The sequence below is a fragment of the Camelus ferus genome, chromosome 36, assembly GCF_009834535.1.
Source record: "Camelus ferus isolate YT-003-E chromosome 36, BCGSAC_Cfer_1.0, whole genome shotgun sequence".
Lineage (NCBI taxonomy): Eukaryota > Metazoa > Chordata > Mammalia > Artiodactyla > Camelidae > Camelus > Camelus ferus.
The window spans coordinates 20,244,118-20,261,328 of record NC_045731.1 but is presented as its reverse complement, the minus strand read 5'-3'; the positions used below and the strand labels follow the sequence as shown (position 1 = coordinate 20,261,328).

Sequence of the window (17,211 nt, the reverse complement as noted above, 5' to 3'; positions counted from 1 at the left end):
ACAAATTCATTTCTTTCATAGTCCTGAACCCAGAATCCAGCAGCGTGGGGTCATCGGAGTCACATCACTTCCGGAGCTCGGAGAGAATCACTCCGTGATGTGGAGGGTAACCCGTCATCCACCTGTCTTCCTGGCCTCTCTTCCCCATGTGTCTGTGCATCAGTCTCTGTTCTCTTATAAAGACACCAGTGGTTGAATTAAGGGCCCACCCTAGCCCAGTATGGCCTCATTTTAACTTACATCCTAATTATATCTGCAAAGACTGTCTTTTTAAATACGATGTGACTCTTGGGAGGACACTGTTCAACCCAGGACAGTGATGGATAAACATGAGAACCGCTGGGTTCCCTGATGTCACCTCCACACATCCTGCTGCTGATTTGAAGACTCGGGTCAAGCTCACCCATGAATGTCCACACGCCTGTTCACCCAACTTCCCCAAAGCATGAAATTAGACAGTAAGACATATTCTTCTGGATTAAGACACTGAGAGCTGACGAAATGCAAACATTCTTAACTCTTTAGTTTGACTGAAAGGTGAGACATTTTCATTGAGATAGTAACTGAGGCAAGCCTCAGTTGAAAGGAAATGTTCACTAAGAAGGAAGCACTGGGAGAGGGTGGGAGGAGCTTCGACTCCAGGGAAAAGGAGAGGAAGGGAAATATAGTGAAGCCCAAAGAAAAACATCACCAGCTTTAGAGTTTTGCTTAAGGTGGACCCATTGAGAGGAGTTCATAAAGTTACACAGAGAGAAGACCGGTCAGAGGTCCAGCAGCCACACTTAGGTTCTCGGAGGGCCCGGAAGACCTGCCACTCCCCACGCCGGCACACTTTCCCGGTGAGCCAGAGCATCTGTTCACTCAGCGGGCGCTGTTCAACACTCCCGTGGGCGCCGCCCCCCACTTGTCATGCGGAAGCTGCGGGGCCCTGACGGGATGATGACGGCAGTGGGGCTTGGAGGTGCCGACACCATGCTGGACACAGGACTCAGTAATTCCCTCATTTACTCTAACCCTCACAACCCCTTTATGACGTTGATTCCTTTACTGTTTCCCTGTTTGACAGATAAGGAAGCTGAGGTTGGAAGAGGAGTGACTTTTCAAATACTAATTACTGGTGATGGAGGTGGGGCCCAGGTCATCCATCTCCAAAGCATAAAGACCTTAACACACAGAGGATCCAAGAAAATGGACATAGACTCTGATGGGCGACGCTTTTCCACTTGGTTTTTTCTTCATCTTGTTTACCAAGGTGTTTTCACTTTCTTACTTGAAATGTTAAGACTACCTTGACCTCCTTGCAAATTACCAGCTGGATAGAAGGTCAGATGCCAGATGGTCCCAAGGTCCCTCTGACCCTATGACATTGTGAACTGCTATAAATAACAGCCAGATACCCTTCAAGCTTCCGCTTCAAAAGGATAAGCCTGCACGTTATGTTCAGTCACTGACTCCCAACAGCATAGGCTGCCATCTCCCAGCTGACCCCCCCTTTGGTGGATATGTAGAAAAATGATGTAAGCCAAACCAGAGCTTGGGCTCCAATGACATACCTTATATGGATGGTATTTACGTACTTTACATGCTTTTTAGTAAACTCATGAGTGTCCCGTTTCCTAAACTCCAGGTAGTAGAAATGAAAACTTGCAACATAATGGAAAACTTTGGAACTGAAAGTTGACTCACACTCCCCCTCCTACATAAAACTCTGCTCTGCTCTGCAGACGGTGAGGAAAACTGATGATGCAATAAGTGTAGTTCCGTCCCTAAAATCACTTGTGACTTCATCGATGAGATAATATACAGAGAAGAAATCAAAAAGCCAGCATTAATACGTTAGTGCTTTGATAAGCTCTGTGGGGATTGTCTCAGGCTGAGCTCCCCCAGAAGCAGATCCTAAGACAAAGACGTGTGTGCAAGCCTGTTTAGGGTATGTTGTTAGGAAGTTCCTGGGGGAAGGAAAAGTAAAAAGTGGAAAATGCTATTTCAAGTGAAATGAAAAGAATTCACCAGCCCCTGCTTAAACCATGTGGGCAGGCACAAAACGCCACCTTTCCTATGATTTCACTCATAGGGAACACCCAGGAGAGGTAAAGACCCCTAGAGAGGAAGAGGACTCAGGGTTGTCAGGGGCTGGGGGAGGAAGGAAGGGGAGTGCTCGCTTTGGGTCCAGGGTTTTATTTTGAGGAAAGAAATAGCATAAAACTCGATGGTAGTGATGGTCGCACAGCATGTGAATGCACTTAATGCTCCTGAATTGCACAATTAAAAAGGGAAAAAAATCTATATTTTATTAAAGGAAATGGAAAATGGAAAAATAAAGGATGCCATAAATGATGTGAAACAAACAAACTAAACTAAAGAAGAACAAAACAAAAACAACTTCAGGGGTAGGAAAGTCAAGTTCGGGTGGGGGAGGGGATTCATGGTGGGATTTTGGAGAAGAAGGTGTAGGTGGGGGCAGAGGGGGCTCAGCCCTAGGGGATGATGATGCCTGAACTGGTTCTCCACTGCCCAGCGGTCCAGGTGCAGGTGCAGGAGCTGCAGGATCTTCAGGAGCAGCAACATCAGCAGGAGCTGCAGGATCTTCAGAAGCAGCAGGATCTTGAAGTTCAGCAGGAGCAGCAGGAGGGAGCTCGCGGTCTCCTGCTGGATACTGGTGGTCCTGTTTTTGGTCTCTGGCATCTTCCCCTGCCCCCGCCTGCTCTGGACCTGTAACTGTTGGACGTGGAGAGAGCTTTAAGTCTAGTGGAAGTGCTCATGCTGTGAGAGAGGAAAAATGTACCCACGTGCCTCTTTCGATGTGACTTTTCAAGGACAGAAATCTTCCCAGAGCTTTGCAGACAGCTCCCACCCAGCAAGTGCCCACAGGATGTTTTCTGTGACTGAATTCTTCCAGACAGGTGGTCTGAGGACAGTCTTTGCTCTGGTCCCAACAGCAGCCTTTGGGGACGCCTCCCTATGTGGCCCAGCCCTCGGACCTCCCTCACCTACACACATGCACCAGCCCCGCCATTCTAACCTTTGGGCTCTGCTTTGGGGGGCTCCTGGTCCTCTACCTGACTCCCCGGGAGGTGGGCACGGTGCTCCAGGTCAGAGCCGGGGGTGCTGAGCTGCCCCTCAGCCCCAGGCAAGGTCCTGGGGAGAGACCTGGGTGGTGTCTGGGCAGGAGGCCGTGGTGGTGTGGAGCCCTCTGTATCCAGACTCATCCAGAGCCTGCGCTGGCCCTCCAAAGTGTGGCACACCAGCCCCTCACTCGGGGAGGTGGCATGGGTGTCCTGGTTCCCTGGATCCTGCGGTGTCTGGCTCTGCAAAGACAGTGACTGGCAGCCGGCCCGGCCCGGAGGTCTCAGAGCCCTGCCCGGCCAGGGCCACTCCTGCTTCTGCCCTACTCGACCCTCTACTGCTAGATCAGACTGGGTCCTTGGTCAACTGATTCACCCGGGAGGCAAGAGACACACCCAGAGGGCATGGGCGCCACCTCGGGCAGCAGGGCCCTACCCTGGCTCTCCACAATCCTGCCTGCCAGCTTGGACCCGGGTTGTGGATGTGACCGGCCCCCCAGGGCTCTGACCCTTCCTCAGCCTGCTCTTGCTTGAGGCAGGACCCCCCCCAACATGACTGCCCCACCTCCACCAGTCAGGAAGGGGCTGTGGGGCTACCCGGGTGGGATCTGAGTGGTGGCCTGGCCTGGGCTGGCCTGCTCTGGGCCTCCCTGTGTTACCTTTCGTCCCTCTGGCCAAAAGGCCAGAGGCGCCTGAGGTGAGACCTGAACCACTGTCTGCACTGTTGACAAAGGCCGTCACTGCGGGCTCTCCGAGGGCCGCTACCTCAGGATCTCGGGGTGCAGCAGAACATGTCTTGAGTTGAGCTGAATTGACCAACCAAGTGAGCTAAGGGGGCTTCTCTACAGAGCGGGTGCCTGGTGACCTAGGTTCCAAGTTCTGTTGGGTTCTATTGCCAGGGAAGTGAGGTGACTTCCTGGGGTCCCCTTCCCCAAGCTTCCTCCTTACACAGAGCTCCCCAAGGGCCTCTCTGAGCCGCCGATGGCTCACTTCCCACCCCATGCCATGTCTACACACAGTGACACCAACTCGGCCCTCCTTATAGTGCTGGGGAGGCCTGGATGCAGCCAGGCCCGCAGCTCTCAGGACCGAGCTGGGTTCAGACCTGGCTCCCCCACTAGCAGTGCTGTCACCCTGGACAAGCCACCTGCCTCTCAGGGTCTCTCCAGTTCCCCCATCAGCCCAGTGGGCATCATTCTGGCCCCTGCTTCCTGGGGGAGCCATCCTGTCTCTAGACCCATAAACACCTACCGCACCTGTCAGCCCTGTGGCCTGGCTTCACAGGGAGCTCATGCACAGACTAAGCAAAGGAAAGGCCCCACAGAGGGCTGGTGGAGCACAGGGCACACCCCACACAGGCCGGGGTCTGCCCTGTGCTCTGGGGAAAGTCACCCTCCTTGCCGCCTGCTTCCCAGCTCCCTGTTGGCGGGTTGAAATTAAACACAACTCTGACATCATCCGTTCCAGCATGCAACCTCCTAGGTCATTCTGTCGTGTCAGATTCAGGCCCAGTGTCCCATCTCGGCCTCTGGGGTGGGCTGCCCCACAGTGGCTCCCTGCTTTTTTACCTTCTGGTCACACATCCTTGTGTGATTCCAACACACTCCTCTGCAGGGTGGTGGACACTGGGACCAGGTTCTGACATGTAGACTGACTTGTGAAAATGTGTGTGACTTCCACTCATTCCCATCTCCAGTGTTCATTCTCTCTCTTTCAGTGCCTCTCTGTCTGTCTTCTGTCTCTCTTTGTCTCTCTGTGTTTCAGTCTGCCTGTCTCTTTCCTCTATGAATGTGTGTATATATTTATGTGTATATGTGTGTATTTATGTGTGTGTATTTTTAGAACCCAGGGCAGGTCACTGCTGAAAATGCCTTGATGACATACTGATTGTTTTAAATTCATGTTACTGAAGAAAAAACATCTTTGAAAGTTGTGCAAGCACTTTGATGGGGTCAGCTCTAAGGATCAGCACTGCTGGGGAAGGGATGCACCTGTGGCCATTTGATGACTCCTGTACCCTGTTCCCCCAGAGAGGAGTGTCTGTTCACTCTTCCCTCTAGGGGATCTGCTGGGGCCTCTGCCTCCTCACGTTGTCACCAGGGCTGGTTGTCACCAGGCTAAAGCCCTGCCAGTGTGATGGTGACCAGCATTGCCTCGCAGGGGGTCCGTGTGCATGTGTCCTCACCTGAGAGTCGAGCATCTCTAACACACACTGGCCACCTGCACTGCCTCTCATTGGAACTGCTTGTGTGTGTTCTGTTTCTTTTCAGAACACTGGGTTTTGAGAGGTTTTTAGACCTCATGTGTGTGAAACCTTTCTCTGACCTCGGGTCATGAACAATGTTTTTTCCAGGTTGTAATTTGTCTTTCCAGCTGTCTTTCTTGGTCTTTGTTTGTTTTTTGGTTTTATTTTGCCACAGGAAGAGCTAAGCATCTCCCTCTGGCTCTGGTTTCACACTTAGAACAGCAGTGCCTACCCCAAAATTATGCACATAGTTACTAAAAAGGCTTCATTTAGTATGTCTCATCTATAATCGATCTGGATTTTCCTCTGAAAATACAAAAATGCTAATTCATTTAAAAACAAAAAAATTCACCCGTCCCAGCTTAAGATATGTGGGCAGAAAAAAAAAAGCCACCTTTTACTATTTCATTGATAGGGAAACTCCAGAATAGGTAAAGACGGAGAAAGGGGATGAGGGCTTGTCACGGGCTGGGGGAGGGAGGATGTGGGGTGAGCTTTGGATACAAGCTTTTACTTTGAGGAAGGAAATAGTCTGAAACCAGACAGAGGTGCTGATCTCACAGCATTGTGAGTGCACTTAATGCTCCTAAACTGCACAACTTAAAATGGGAAAAGGCTAAACTTAATTCTTGTAGACTTAAACCATAAAAATAGATGATACATAATAGAAAAGAACAAATCTGACTCCATATTAGATCTCTTCCTGTGGCTTTAACCCTGTGCCCTGTTTTCTAGGCTTAGTCTCGTCTGTCTGGTAAACAGGAGAGCCTGTTCTCAAGGCTCTGATCTTTAAGCAGATTAACACTTTTGCACTGATACAAAGACAGCAAGTTGCCGAATAGAAAGTAGCTTGTTTTGTTAGAGGTTTTACAGGGGGCACCATGACTTGACCCATGTGGACAGCTGTAGACCAAGAACATGGCCTACTAATGTCCTGGAGAACCATCTTCCCCAAGTCAGACTTTAGTCTCCTTTTCTACTAAAAAGGGGAGGGGCTGTGGTTGGTTGTTGCAAACTTCTTAGTGCAGGAATTCTTTGTTTTTGGAATCCTTTGCAGCTGTCCATGTGGGTCAGGTTATGGTGCCCCTGTAAATCCTCCAACAAAACAAAGGTTATTCCCTATTCTGCAACTTGTTATCTTTATAGGAGTGCAAAAGTGTTCATATCCTTAAAGGTCAGAGCCCTGAGAATAGGCTGTCCTGTATATTTCAGGCTAAAGGCAACATTGTTTTACAAAAGCTGCAGAGCTAGTGAGACTAAGCCTAGAAAACAGGGCACAGGGTAGAAGGAAAAGGAACAGATTTAGTAGTCAGATTTGTTTTTTTCTACTATAGTGCCTTTTGGTGAGAGGTAAGAGGTTGTTTCCAGGTGGGTCCTCCTCTGCCCAGGCTGGGGTTCAGGCAGGAGCCCTGCCAGGTTCACCATGACTGTGGACCTGATCTCCCACAGAGAAAGTAACAATTACCAGTGATTAAAATTACCTGTCAAAGTCCCTTCAATTGCCTGTAAACTATATGGCGGGGCGGAGGCGGACAAGGAACTTCTCATTGGCCCATCAACAGTCTCCCCAGTGCAAGGGACCAGCGTCATGACTGGTTCCAAGGTGGCCTGGCTAGTGCAGCTGCCTGCTTGGCTCTCCAGCCTTGGGCTCCTAACAAGGACACTTTCAAATCTCCTGTCCCTTTTCCCTCTGCCACGGCGTGAATGAACGTGGTCCCTGCAACCACCTGGGCTGAGCTCAGGCCACACACATAGCCCGATTCACACAGCCCACTGCCTACTGTCCATCTCCAGGCTCAGCTGCACCCTTACCCTCTCACAGGTTCCTGTGCCTCCACTCTCAGGGTCCGGATCACCATCCGGGCCACCCAAGGCCCACAGGCCAGTGGCAGGCAGCCCAGGACCACCCTGACCCCCAGGCTCAGATGAGGCACGGTGTGGGGGTTAGAGTGCCTGAGCTGGAATTGGAACTGCCCCCAGCCTGGCCTGCTGTGCCCTGTAGCCTCAGACTGTGCTGTGCACACTAGGCCAGATCCCCACTGGTGGCAGTCACCATGGTGACCAGAGCCCAGACTTCATCGCCCCACTCACGGGGTAAGGGGTGAGGGTGTCAGCTCCAGGTAGGGGTGCACTCTGAGTGAGGGGGATCCCGCAGTTAGGACAGGCTGAGGGGTGAAGGGGACCATATCAGAATGTTGGGGGTCCTGCAGTGAGGCATGAGGAGTATGCTTGGGGTTTGAGGGCCAAAGGTTAGTACTAGCAGGGGTGGAGTGTGGGGGTAGGGACCTCCTTGTGACAAGAAGCCCCGTCGTGGGGGTGCAGTCTGAGACTGGGCCTGGCCTGGAGGTTGGGGGGCAAGCAAGGGGAGTGGGGCTGGGGTGTGTGGCCTGGCCCAGGGCCGGTGGTGGTCCTGGTTGAGCCAGGACCTGGTCGGTGACGGAGTGGGGTCATTGGGGATGGAGACCCAGCAGGGCGGGCAGAGGGGTGGGCCCGCTCTACTGACCTAGCCCGCCCCTGCCGGCTGGGCCCCACTCACAGAGAACCAGACAGTGGGAGCCCCACCCCGAGCGTCCGCGCTGCAGGCCTGAGGAGGAGGGGTGCAGATGCGCAGATGCCTGACCCCGCCCGGCCTGTGTCGAAGCCGGACGGGAGCCGGGTGCTATTGGACCAGCTCCTGAGGAGGAACGAGGCTTGGGGTCTGGGCCGCTGCTTGCCGTCGCCTCCGCTGCCATTGCTGGGCAGGTAAGGGGGTGCTGGTGGGGGCGTGTAGGTCAGGGAGCCGGCGGGTGAGGCCTGGGCTGCCCAGCTGGGGAGGAGCACAGGGAGGGGTGCATGGGTGAGGCCCAGCCACGCTGACCGTTAGGACCCTGAGGCTGGTGTGGGCCGCCACCATAGTTCGTGGTGCCTTCGCCCAGTTAGTAGTCCCTGAACCCCGTTTCTTTGCTGCCGCTTGTACCCGGGTTTGGGTAAGCGGGTGCAGCCCCGGGAGGTGGGAGGGCACTAGAAGGCCCTGGAGCACTACCCTCCGGCCCTCAGATCATGGCTTGCTCGCGGGAGACAGGTGCGGGGCTGTCAGGGGCCAGGGGTGGCAGTACCCTGGCAGCAGCAGGGAGAGGGGTCTGCTCCTGGGAACTGTCAAGTTGCTCCCATCTACCCCACGGCCTGTCCTGGGGGCGGCCTCTAAAGCCCCAGGTTTGCAGGACTCAGGTTACAGGTCAGTCTGCTTTTGGGAGGAGGGCACGGTGCGGTGAGTGTGCGAGGGCGGTGGTAGCGACAGCGGAAAGTGGCAGCAAATCCCCGTGCTTGCACAGGGCAGCCCCAGTCCCACCATCGCCGCCTCCATCCCCTGACAGCACAGCTGCTGCTTTCCAGGAGCAGGCTGACCTGTAAACTGAGTCCCGCGATCCTGGGTTATCAGAGGCCGAGACCAGGACAGGCCGCAGGGGAGTTTGAAACAAATCCATAGACTTGCATGGGCAGACCCCTAAACCCCTGGTTGTTTCTGCTGCCTGTGACCACACCGAGCCCGCCTCCCGGGAGCAGGCTGACCTGGGGACATGCCTGGGACAGTAGAGTCTGCCTCCAGGCCATGCTGCGGGGAAGATGGGGACAAATCGACCAGTTTGCCAAGGGCAGTGCCCCTCTCCCTGCCACAGCCCCAAGTTCATGGGACACTTTTCCAGGTCAGTTGGCTCCGGAAGGCAGGTGCGGTTGCGGTTAGAGGGCGGCGGGGGGAGGGGTGCTGACCCTCCTCCAGGTGGCAAGTGGACTTGCTCCATCTCCCAGGGGCCTGTCCTGGGGGCGGCCTCTGCTGCCCCAGGTTCACAGGAAGCATGTGTTCATGTCAGCCTGCTCCTGGGAGGAGGGTGCAGTGTGGTCAGGAGGCAGTGTCAGCATCAGGAAAGGAACTTTAGGAGGACCGGGCTCTAGCCTAGGGTAACTCACTCTCCTTCTTTCTTCTCTTGCTTCCTCAGTTGGTGGCTGTAGTGGCTTTTCCAGTATAGGTTACTACCAGATTTTGAACATAGGTTTCTGTGGTATACAGAAGAAACTTAAAAAAAACTGTTGTACATTTAGTGGCTAATATTTGTAAATCTCAAACTCCCAGATTTATCCCTTCCCACCCCATTTCCCTGGTAACCATAAGATTGTTAACCAAGTCTGTGAACCTGTTTCTGTTCTGTAGATGAGTTCATAGTGTTGTCCTTTTTTTGATTGCACATCTGAGTCATATCATTTGGTATTTTTCTCTTTCTGGCTCACTTCACTAAGAATGATGATCTCTAGGTCCATCCATATTGCTGCAAATAGCACTCTTTTAACCTTTTTAATGGCAGAGTAGTATTCCATTGTATAAATACACTAGTTCATCTTCATCCAGTCACCTGTTTCTTCATTTAGGTTGCTTCCACGTTTTGGCTATTATATATATAGTGGTGCTATGAATACTGGGGTGCAGGTACCTTTTTGCATTGGAGTTTCCTCTGAATATATACCCAGAAGTGGGATTGCTGGATCATAGTGTAAGTCTATTTTTAGTTTTTTGAGGAAATTCCATACTGTTTTCCATAATGGCTACACCAAACTACATTCCTGCCAGCAGTGTAAGAGTTCCCTTTTCTCCACACCCTCTTCAGCATTTATCATGCATGAACTTTGAAGTGACAGGCCATTCTGACTGGTGTTTTGTAGTTTTGATTTCCATTTCTCTGGTAATTAGTGATACTGAGCATTTTTACATGTGCCTATTGGCCATTTGTAGTCTTCATTGCAGAATTGCTTCTTTAGGTCTTCTGCCCATTGTTGGATTGGGTTGCTTGTTTTTTGTTATTAAATTTTATGAACTGTTTATATATTCTGGGAATTAAGTGTTTATCAGTTGAATCATTTACAGATACTGTCTCCCATTCTGTAGGTTGTCGTTTTGTTTTGCTTATGGTTTCCTTTGCTGTGCAGTTTCCTTTGCTATAAGTTTAATTAGCCTTTAAGTTTAACAGCTCATACATCTTAATAACAAAAAACAAACAGCCCAATTCAAACTGGGCAAAGACATAAACAAGCGATTCTCCAGTGAAGACATACAAATGGCCAATAGGCACATGAAAAAATGCTCAGTGTTGCTAATTATCAAGGAAATACAAGTTAAAACTAGATAAGTTATCATCTCACACCAATTAGAATGGCCATCATGCAAAAGTCATTGCATATGTCATTCAAAAATCATAGCACACATCATTAATTATGGGGGCTTTTTCTGCTAGTCACACTCGAGTTTAAATTCCAACCCAGCTACTGGCTGTAAAAAACCAGGGAATTGTGTCCAGTGAATACATATCTGTATTTGTCATTTTCCCTCATCAGGGTGGTTTCTCTTTCATATATGAAATGATAAGCATATAATTTACATTGATTTTTATGCATACATTCACATATAATAGCCACAAAATACAAGGCCACTTAAAAAAAATACTCCTTTTTTCTTACCGTAGAATGTGTTCAAACCTTTAGCAGCAGATTCAGCAGTTATAGGGTTAACAGTACAGCTGCCACCCCTCCCTGTCCTGGAGCCTCACAGGGACACTGCGAGGCTGAAGAAAAGATTTTTTCCTCCAGTTTATCTAAAGCTTTTCTTCAGTCCTGGGATTGTTTTAATATATAATTTATTCATTTTTTAATGGAGGTACTGGGGATTGAACCCAGGACCTCATGCGCACCCTGCGCCACTGAGCAACACTCTCCCCGGCCAGGCCTGGAATTGAATAACCTTTACTTCTCCCTCTTGGAGGAGAGAGGGACACAAACTTTAACATTTTTGACCCACCCGGGTCCATCTTTGGGAATGTTGGGGTGCTTTTTCCTCCCACCTGGGGGGAGAAGGGAGACCACGGGGTCACCAGGGGTGCACTTTCCCTCACTGAGGCCAGCAGGCCGACTCCTGGGGTTGCATTTACTGATTTCAAATACATTGGTGCATTCTACTTCTCTCACCTGACAGCTTAGCTTCCGTTTTATACTGTGGATGATTGCGTGGCCACCAGGGACCAGATTCATCGTGTCCCACCCTTCATTCTTCCTTTTACTGAACAAGGCTTTTGCAATACTTGACTGAGTCAGGGCTGTTCTAGAGAATCCCAGCTCTGCCCTCCCTGTTCCTGAGCGCACTCCCAGGTTCAGTGATTCACTAACAAGCCTCACAGGACTCTAGATATGGTCATCCTCAGGGCTGAGATTTAGTATAGTGAAAGAGAAGAAAGGAAAATCAGCAAAGGGAGAAGGCATGTGGGCAACGTCTGGGGGAAACCAGACGGACGTCCTCTCCCAGGGGAGACGCACAGGATGCCCTTCGTCCCCCCAGCAAGGCGCTGTGAGCACACATGTGAAGTATCGTCTTCGCGGGCACAGTGGTGAGACTCGGTGCCCTGGGCTTTCAGTGAGGCGGGTCGTGTAGGCACGTCTGCCTGGCGCTCAGGTAAGTTCCAGCCCCTGGAAGGAAGCAGGTTTCAGCAGACACCATGTGGGCTATGCAGACAGTTGAGGCCCAGGGACGCATTCTTGGCAGTTAGGGGATGGTGGGAGCCCTCGCAAAATCCAGGTTATCAGAGGCCACTGGAGGGCAGCCTTGCAAGCAGGTCTTCCCAAGGACAGCAGTCTCGGGCCTGCTCTGTTAGCTTGTCTGTTCCCAGTACCGTAATTAAAGCTGGCTCATGTCTCACTGTTACACAGTGAGGTGGTTATCTTTTTTCTATTGTAATAAAAATACGTGATGCATGTTTTTCTTTTTTTTAAATATTCTATTTGTTCGTTTTTTTTTAAAATTTATATATCTACATCTACCTATTGTTTTTTGCAGGGGGTAATTAGGTTTCTTTATTTTAATGGAGGTCCCAGGGCTTGTTGAACCCGTTGCCGCCTGTGTGCTGAGTGTGCCCTCTGCCGCTGAGCTGACCTCCACCTCAGTGCGTGTCTTTCTAACTTTAGAGCATTTTGTTTTTTAAGGAGCAGGTCGTAATCCCTAGAAAGAGAGTAAATGTCTTTTCTGAGTAGCTTTTTTTTATCTTTTACAACTTCTGATACACATTTAGATATTTTGTCCTCCCCTTGCGTTTTCCAAAATTTAATTCTCATCAGCAAATTTTTCATAGTATTTATTGTACTGATTAAAAACATACACTATGGAGTCTTTAAAGTTACTATCTTCATTAATACTTAATAATTATTTTAAAAATATATTAAGATTAGGAAACTGTGACTCCTGATTGGCTCAGCTGCTGTTTTTGGTGCTCCGATAGGCCCCAGCTGTGATAATGTTGAAGAAGCCGTGAACACGTCTGCCCGAGGATCTCCCGCTACAGTTCTGGGAGAGACTCGGAAGGAAACAGCCCCGGTGCAGCTCCCGGTTTCTGGCCTGGAGCTGACTGCCGTGATGAAGATCGGAACCAGGGTCATGAGAGGCGTGGACTGGAAATGGGGCGATCAGGTGCTTAGAGATTTGACCCAAACACATGAGCTGCATGTTAGTCATATTCTGCACATCCTGGCTGGATGGAACCTGGAGTCAGTCCCTACCTTCTCTCAGGATGTGTGTGACTGACTCATGACAAAGTACCAACTCCGAGGCAGGTGACTAGAGGCTCCAAACAAGGAGGGAGCAGCAGCGGCCTGTCGTGGGGCCCCGATCAGGTCTGTGAGGAGTGGGGACTGTTTTCAGAGAACTCCTGGCATGGGCTCAACTAGGGGTGCAGCCCAAAACGAGACAGTGAGCAGGAGAGAGCGCACCTTATCCGAATAATTGGGTCGAGAAAGCTCTGGCGTGGCCTCTACGAGCTGATGGCCACATGCCTGTCAGCGCCCTGGCTGGGCGGCAGCAGGCGCTGGCTTGGGGGTGCCCACCTTTTGTCTTCTACCCCGAGCTCCTTCCTCCCACGTCTCTACAGGATCACCCCGGGTGGAGGTCAGGGGCCGGGCCCTGCACCACTGCCCTGGCCGCTCGCGCAGGACTGCGTTCACCTTCCTATGATGTGGAGCTGCCTTCTCACATCCTGGTGTTCTCAGCCTCACTCTTAAGCACACGACTCCTGAGAATCGTCTCAGAATCGGTGTCCAGAACAGGCAGCAGCATCCTAAAAACAGCTCTTACTCATAGAAATGGGAGGTGAAGGTTCACTCTAGGGTCAGAGAAAACCTGAAGAATGAGGGGGAATGAGGCGGTGCTGGTGCTTCTTTGAGGTTCTGACCTCGTGAAGCCCCGAGAGGGATCCAGGGGCCAAGGAGCTGGGTGGCAGGACCAGGCTGGAAAGTTTCACATCTGCATTGGCTTAGAGAGGATGCCGACTGAGGTGACACCTTCCCAGCTACCTCTTCGGTAAAGGAGCATGGGCAAGTTAGCCCCGGTGTCAGCTGTGCAGTGATGGTGTGAGCTGCGTGGTGACGGCGTGAGCTGTACGTGTTGTAGCGGGTCTGGAGCCCTCTATGGACACGCAGCCTGTGCCAATGCTGCAGCCACCCTTATAGGCCATATTCATGTGACAGGCCGGCCTGGACCCTCTTAACCAGTCTCTGTTTTGGCTTCCCCAGGACAGACCTTCTCCTGGCCTTGGCTGTGTCATCGGTGAACTTGGAGAGGACGGGTGGATCATGGTCCAGAGGGACACGGGCAACACCAACTCATACAGGATGGGAAAGGAGGGGAAGTATGACCTGTAGTTGGCGGAGCTGCTGGCCTCCACGCAGCCCTCCACAGAGGACTCGGACACAGAAGATGACTCCGGTGGGTGCCGGAGGGCCTGGCAAGCTGTGGGCACGTGCTGGCCGGCCATCCTTTCATCTGGGAGTGAGAGCATCTCTGTAGACCAGGCTTCCCCGGAAGGTCAGTTTTAAACCGGTCCCCGGTGATTCTGTTGGATTTGATTCCTGTTTTCCTTGGAGACAGTGTGGTGGGAGGGAGAGGGCAGGGCTGTCTGTGTCCTCGCAGCTGGCGGGCTTTCTGGGGGCCCTGAGCCGGTTTCTGAGGTAGTGAGCCAGTGCCTGGAGGAGTGGGTGTTACCCTGCCCCACCAGAGCACAGCTTTTTCCTTCTGTCACCTTACCCACTGAGGTCCCGCTGTCAGGCATGTATTGCCGAGTAGTAAGTCAGTACTTTACTACCTGAGGGAAAGTGGAGGTGGGAGTTTAGCGTGACCACAAGGTGAAGGAGGTGCAGGGTGTGGGAGGAGGGCTTCAGGACTTTTTCAGACCTTGGGATGTTGAGATCTTGGTGAGACCGTCCAGGAGGCCAGGGATTTTTCTTGGGGCTCCAGTGTCAGCTGTATTCACAGCATGGGCAGGCTTCAGAAATCACTTTTATGGTTAGGAGGGGAAACCCGAGAGGCTGAGCTCATCAGAGAAAATGGTGTGGAAGGTGTCAGAGGCAGTGCTGCGTGCCTGCCCCGTGTGCGTGCCACTCCGCACATCAGATGTACACGGATGACGTCTGCCCTTGGTAGGTTAGGAGTAGTGTGTGTGACGCCACGTGGACCTGCCTGGGTCAGTGCGGGTTATGTTATCATTGCATCTGACAATGTCCTGGTCAAGTGCGCCTCCTTCCAGCTCTCTGCCAGGGGGCTTCACTCAGGAAGTCGGCCTGAGCAGGGCTGGCCAAGTGACAGGAAGGTGGCCTGGACATGTGTGCCCCTAGCTCCACATCCATAGGAGGCAGCCACCTCATCTTCATCCTGCCCACAGCCAGCTCATTAACAACCAGCTTTTGACATTTGATGAGCTGTTTTTCTGAGAAGTGAGTTTTTATAATTGTTTTAGTTCTTCTGAGCTGTATGCTGAGATTGCTTTAAAAAGTATTTAAAAGGCTTTGTTCTTTTGAAGGAGGTAGAGATGGAGCTGAATAGGGTGTTTATTTAGTGGGCCTTGAATTTCATCTTCAAATATAAAGAGCTGCTTCCCTTTCCAAAGTAAGAAAAGAAGAATGTGAAGTCAAATCCCTTAAGTTACATGTGGAGACACTTTCCCATTTATTTGGGAGTGTAGTTTCTAATTTTGATTTTTTTTCAGAAGCTTTAACAAATTGAAGGGAACATTCACCCCACTGCAATGATGCTCACCAGCACTGTTAATTTACTGCAAACTCTGTCTGCTGGAGCCCATGCTGAAGTCATGCAGAGTGAAGCCACCAAGACTCTGCATGGACTGCTGTGCACATTGGCAGAGAGGGCAAGGATGGACAAGACATGCATGCAGGGAGTGCTGTGGGCCACAGAGTCAGAACCGGGCTGTGAGGCTGTCGTGTGTGAGTGGGTGCGTGTGTCCGTGTCCTCCCAGGCTTCCTCGGCTTGTGGCAACAGCATTCCAGTGTCTGCCTCATCTTCGCTTGGACGCCTCCCCTGTCCTTTGCCTCTTCTAAGGGCTTTCATTGGATTTAGGGTTCATCCTAATGCAGTATAATGTCATCTCAGTCCTTACCTTCGTTATACATGTGAAGGGTTCATTTTCAAATAAGGTCACAGCTGAGGTTCTGGGTGAAGATGACTCTGGGGGGATACAGTTCAACCCACCAAAGTGTTTGAGTATGTGGATGTGAGGGTGTTAAGTGTGGAGAGGTGGAAGTGAGTGCAGCGAGTGTGTGTGTGTGTGTGTGTGTGTGCAGGCTTGAGTGCATATGTAAGTTTGTACATGTGAGTTTGTCTATGAGGGTGTGAATGTGAAGGAAACAAGTGAATGTGTGTGAGTAACTGGGTGTGTGAATGACTGAGCAGGCATATGTGTGACTGTGCTGGGGTGTGAGTGTCCATGCATGTGTCTGGGTGAGAGTGACTGAGTGTGAGAGTGAGCGTGGGTCTGAAGGGCGGTGTCCCTGGAAGCCGGGAGAGCAGGAGGGCTGGGCCGTGGGAGCTGGGGAAGAGCAGCTGGTCCAGGGGTCTGAGCAGGTCACGGGGATGCGGCCCCGCCCCAGGGTCACTGCCAGCCAGGAGGGAGCAGAAGCCCCAGGTGCCCTAATGGGGTCCCGGGAGGAGCAGACAGGGTCATCGTCAGGTCAGAGTCAAGTTGGATAAACCTCATGGAAACCTCTTCCTCTCATTCTGCTTTGAAGACTTCTTAGCCTTGGCCTGGGAATTTAGGACACAGATTAAATATGAATGAGCTCATGGAAGATGTTTAAAACGTGAGATTTCAAACCAGTAGTATGTTCCCTCACAGAGAACTGCTGTTGGAGTTGTGAGTTGTCTCCCTACTGCACACGGAGGGTGAGTGGGTGAAGTTCCTTAAGGAGTTTGAGTTGCTACACGTGCTTTACAGATTTTTAACGTGTAAAGTGTACCTTGGGAGGGTAGAGCTCAGTGGTAGAGTGGGTGCCTAGCATGCACAAAGTCCAGGCTTTAATCCCCAGTACCTCCATATTTTTATTTTATATATCAACGTAATTACTTCCCCTCACACAAAAAAACAAAAAGACAAAAGAAAGTCCTTTGAGCTGATTCAAAAGTCTCCTGTTCCTCTCCCACTGAGTCAGTGAAATTGTAACATAGACGTGAAGTAGTTTCTCCTTGAAAATAACGTGATGGAGGTCAATTAAAAGCAAAGGTTGTGCTGAGTGCTTCTTTGTAGAAGGTGGGCGCCCAGCAGCACCGCCTGGCTCTGGCAGGCCCCCCAGCAGGCGGGGGTGCCAGGAAGCTGGCCGAGGGTGTGGGGGCCGCGTGCCTTTCACCTCTGCTGGGGTTTCCCTGTAGGATGTTGATTTCCCTTTGAAATTCCCTTTTTAAAGTCTCTGTTTATTTTTGGGTTTTTTTAATTTTTTTTTCAGGGGGTATGTAATTAGGTTTGTTTATTTATTTTGTTTTTCGATGGAAGTACTGGGGATTGAACCCAGGACCTTGTGTGTGCCAAGCATGTGCTCTCGCACTTTAGCTCTACC

At 51.1% G+C, this 17,211-nt stretch overlaps 1 long non-coding RNA gene across 1 annotated transcript; it reads left to right on the top strand.

Annotated features, from left to right (window-relative positions):
* Nucleotides 1–2,793: 2,793 nt before the first annotated feature.
* Nucleotides 2,794–15,382, top strand: LOC116661702. Its single transcript, XR_004317609.1, has 3 exons — nt 2,794–2,803; nt 14,014–14,077; nt 15,357–15,382. It is a non-coding gene; the product is annotated as an uncharacterized LOC116661702 (long non-coding RNA).
* The last annotated feature ends 1,829 nt before the right edge of the window (nt 15,383–17,211 follow it).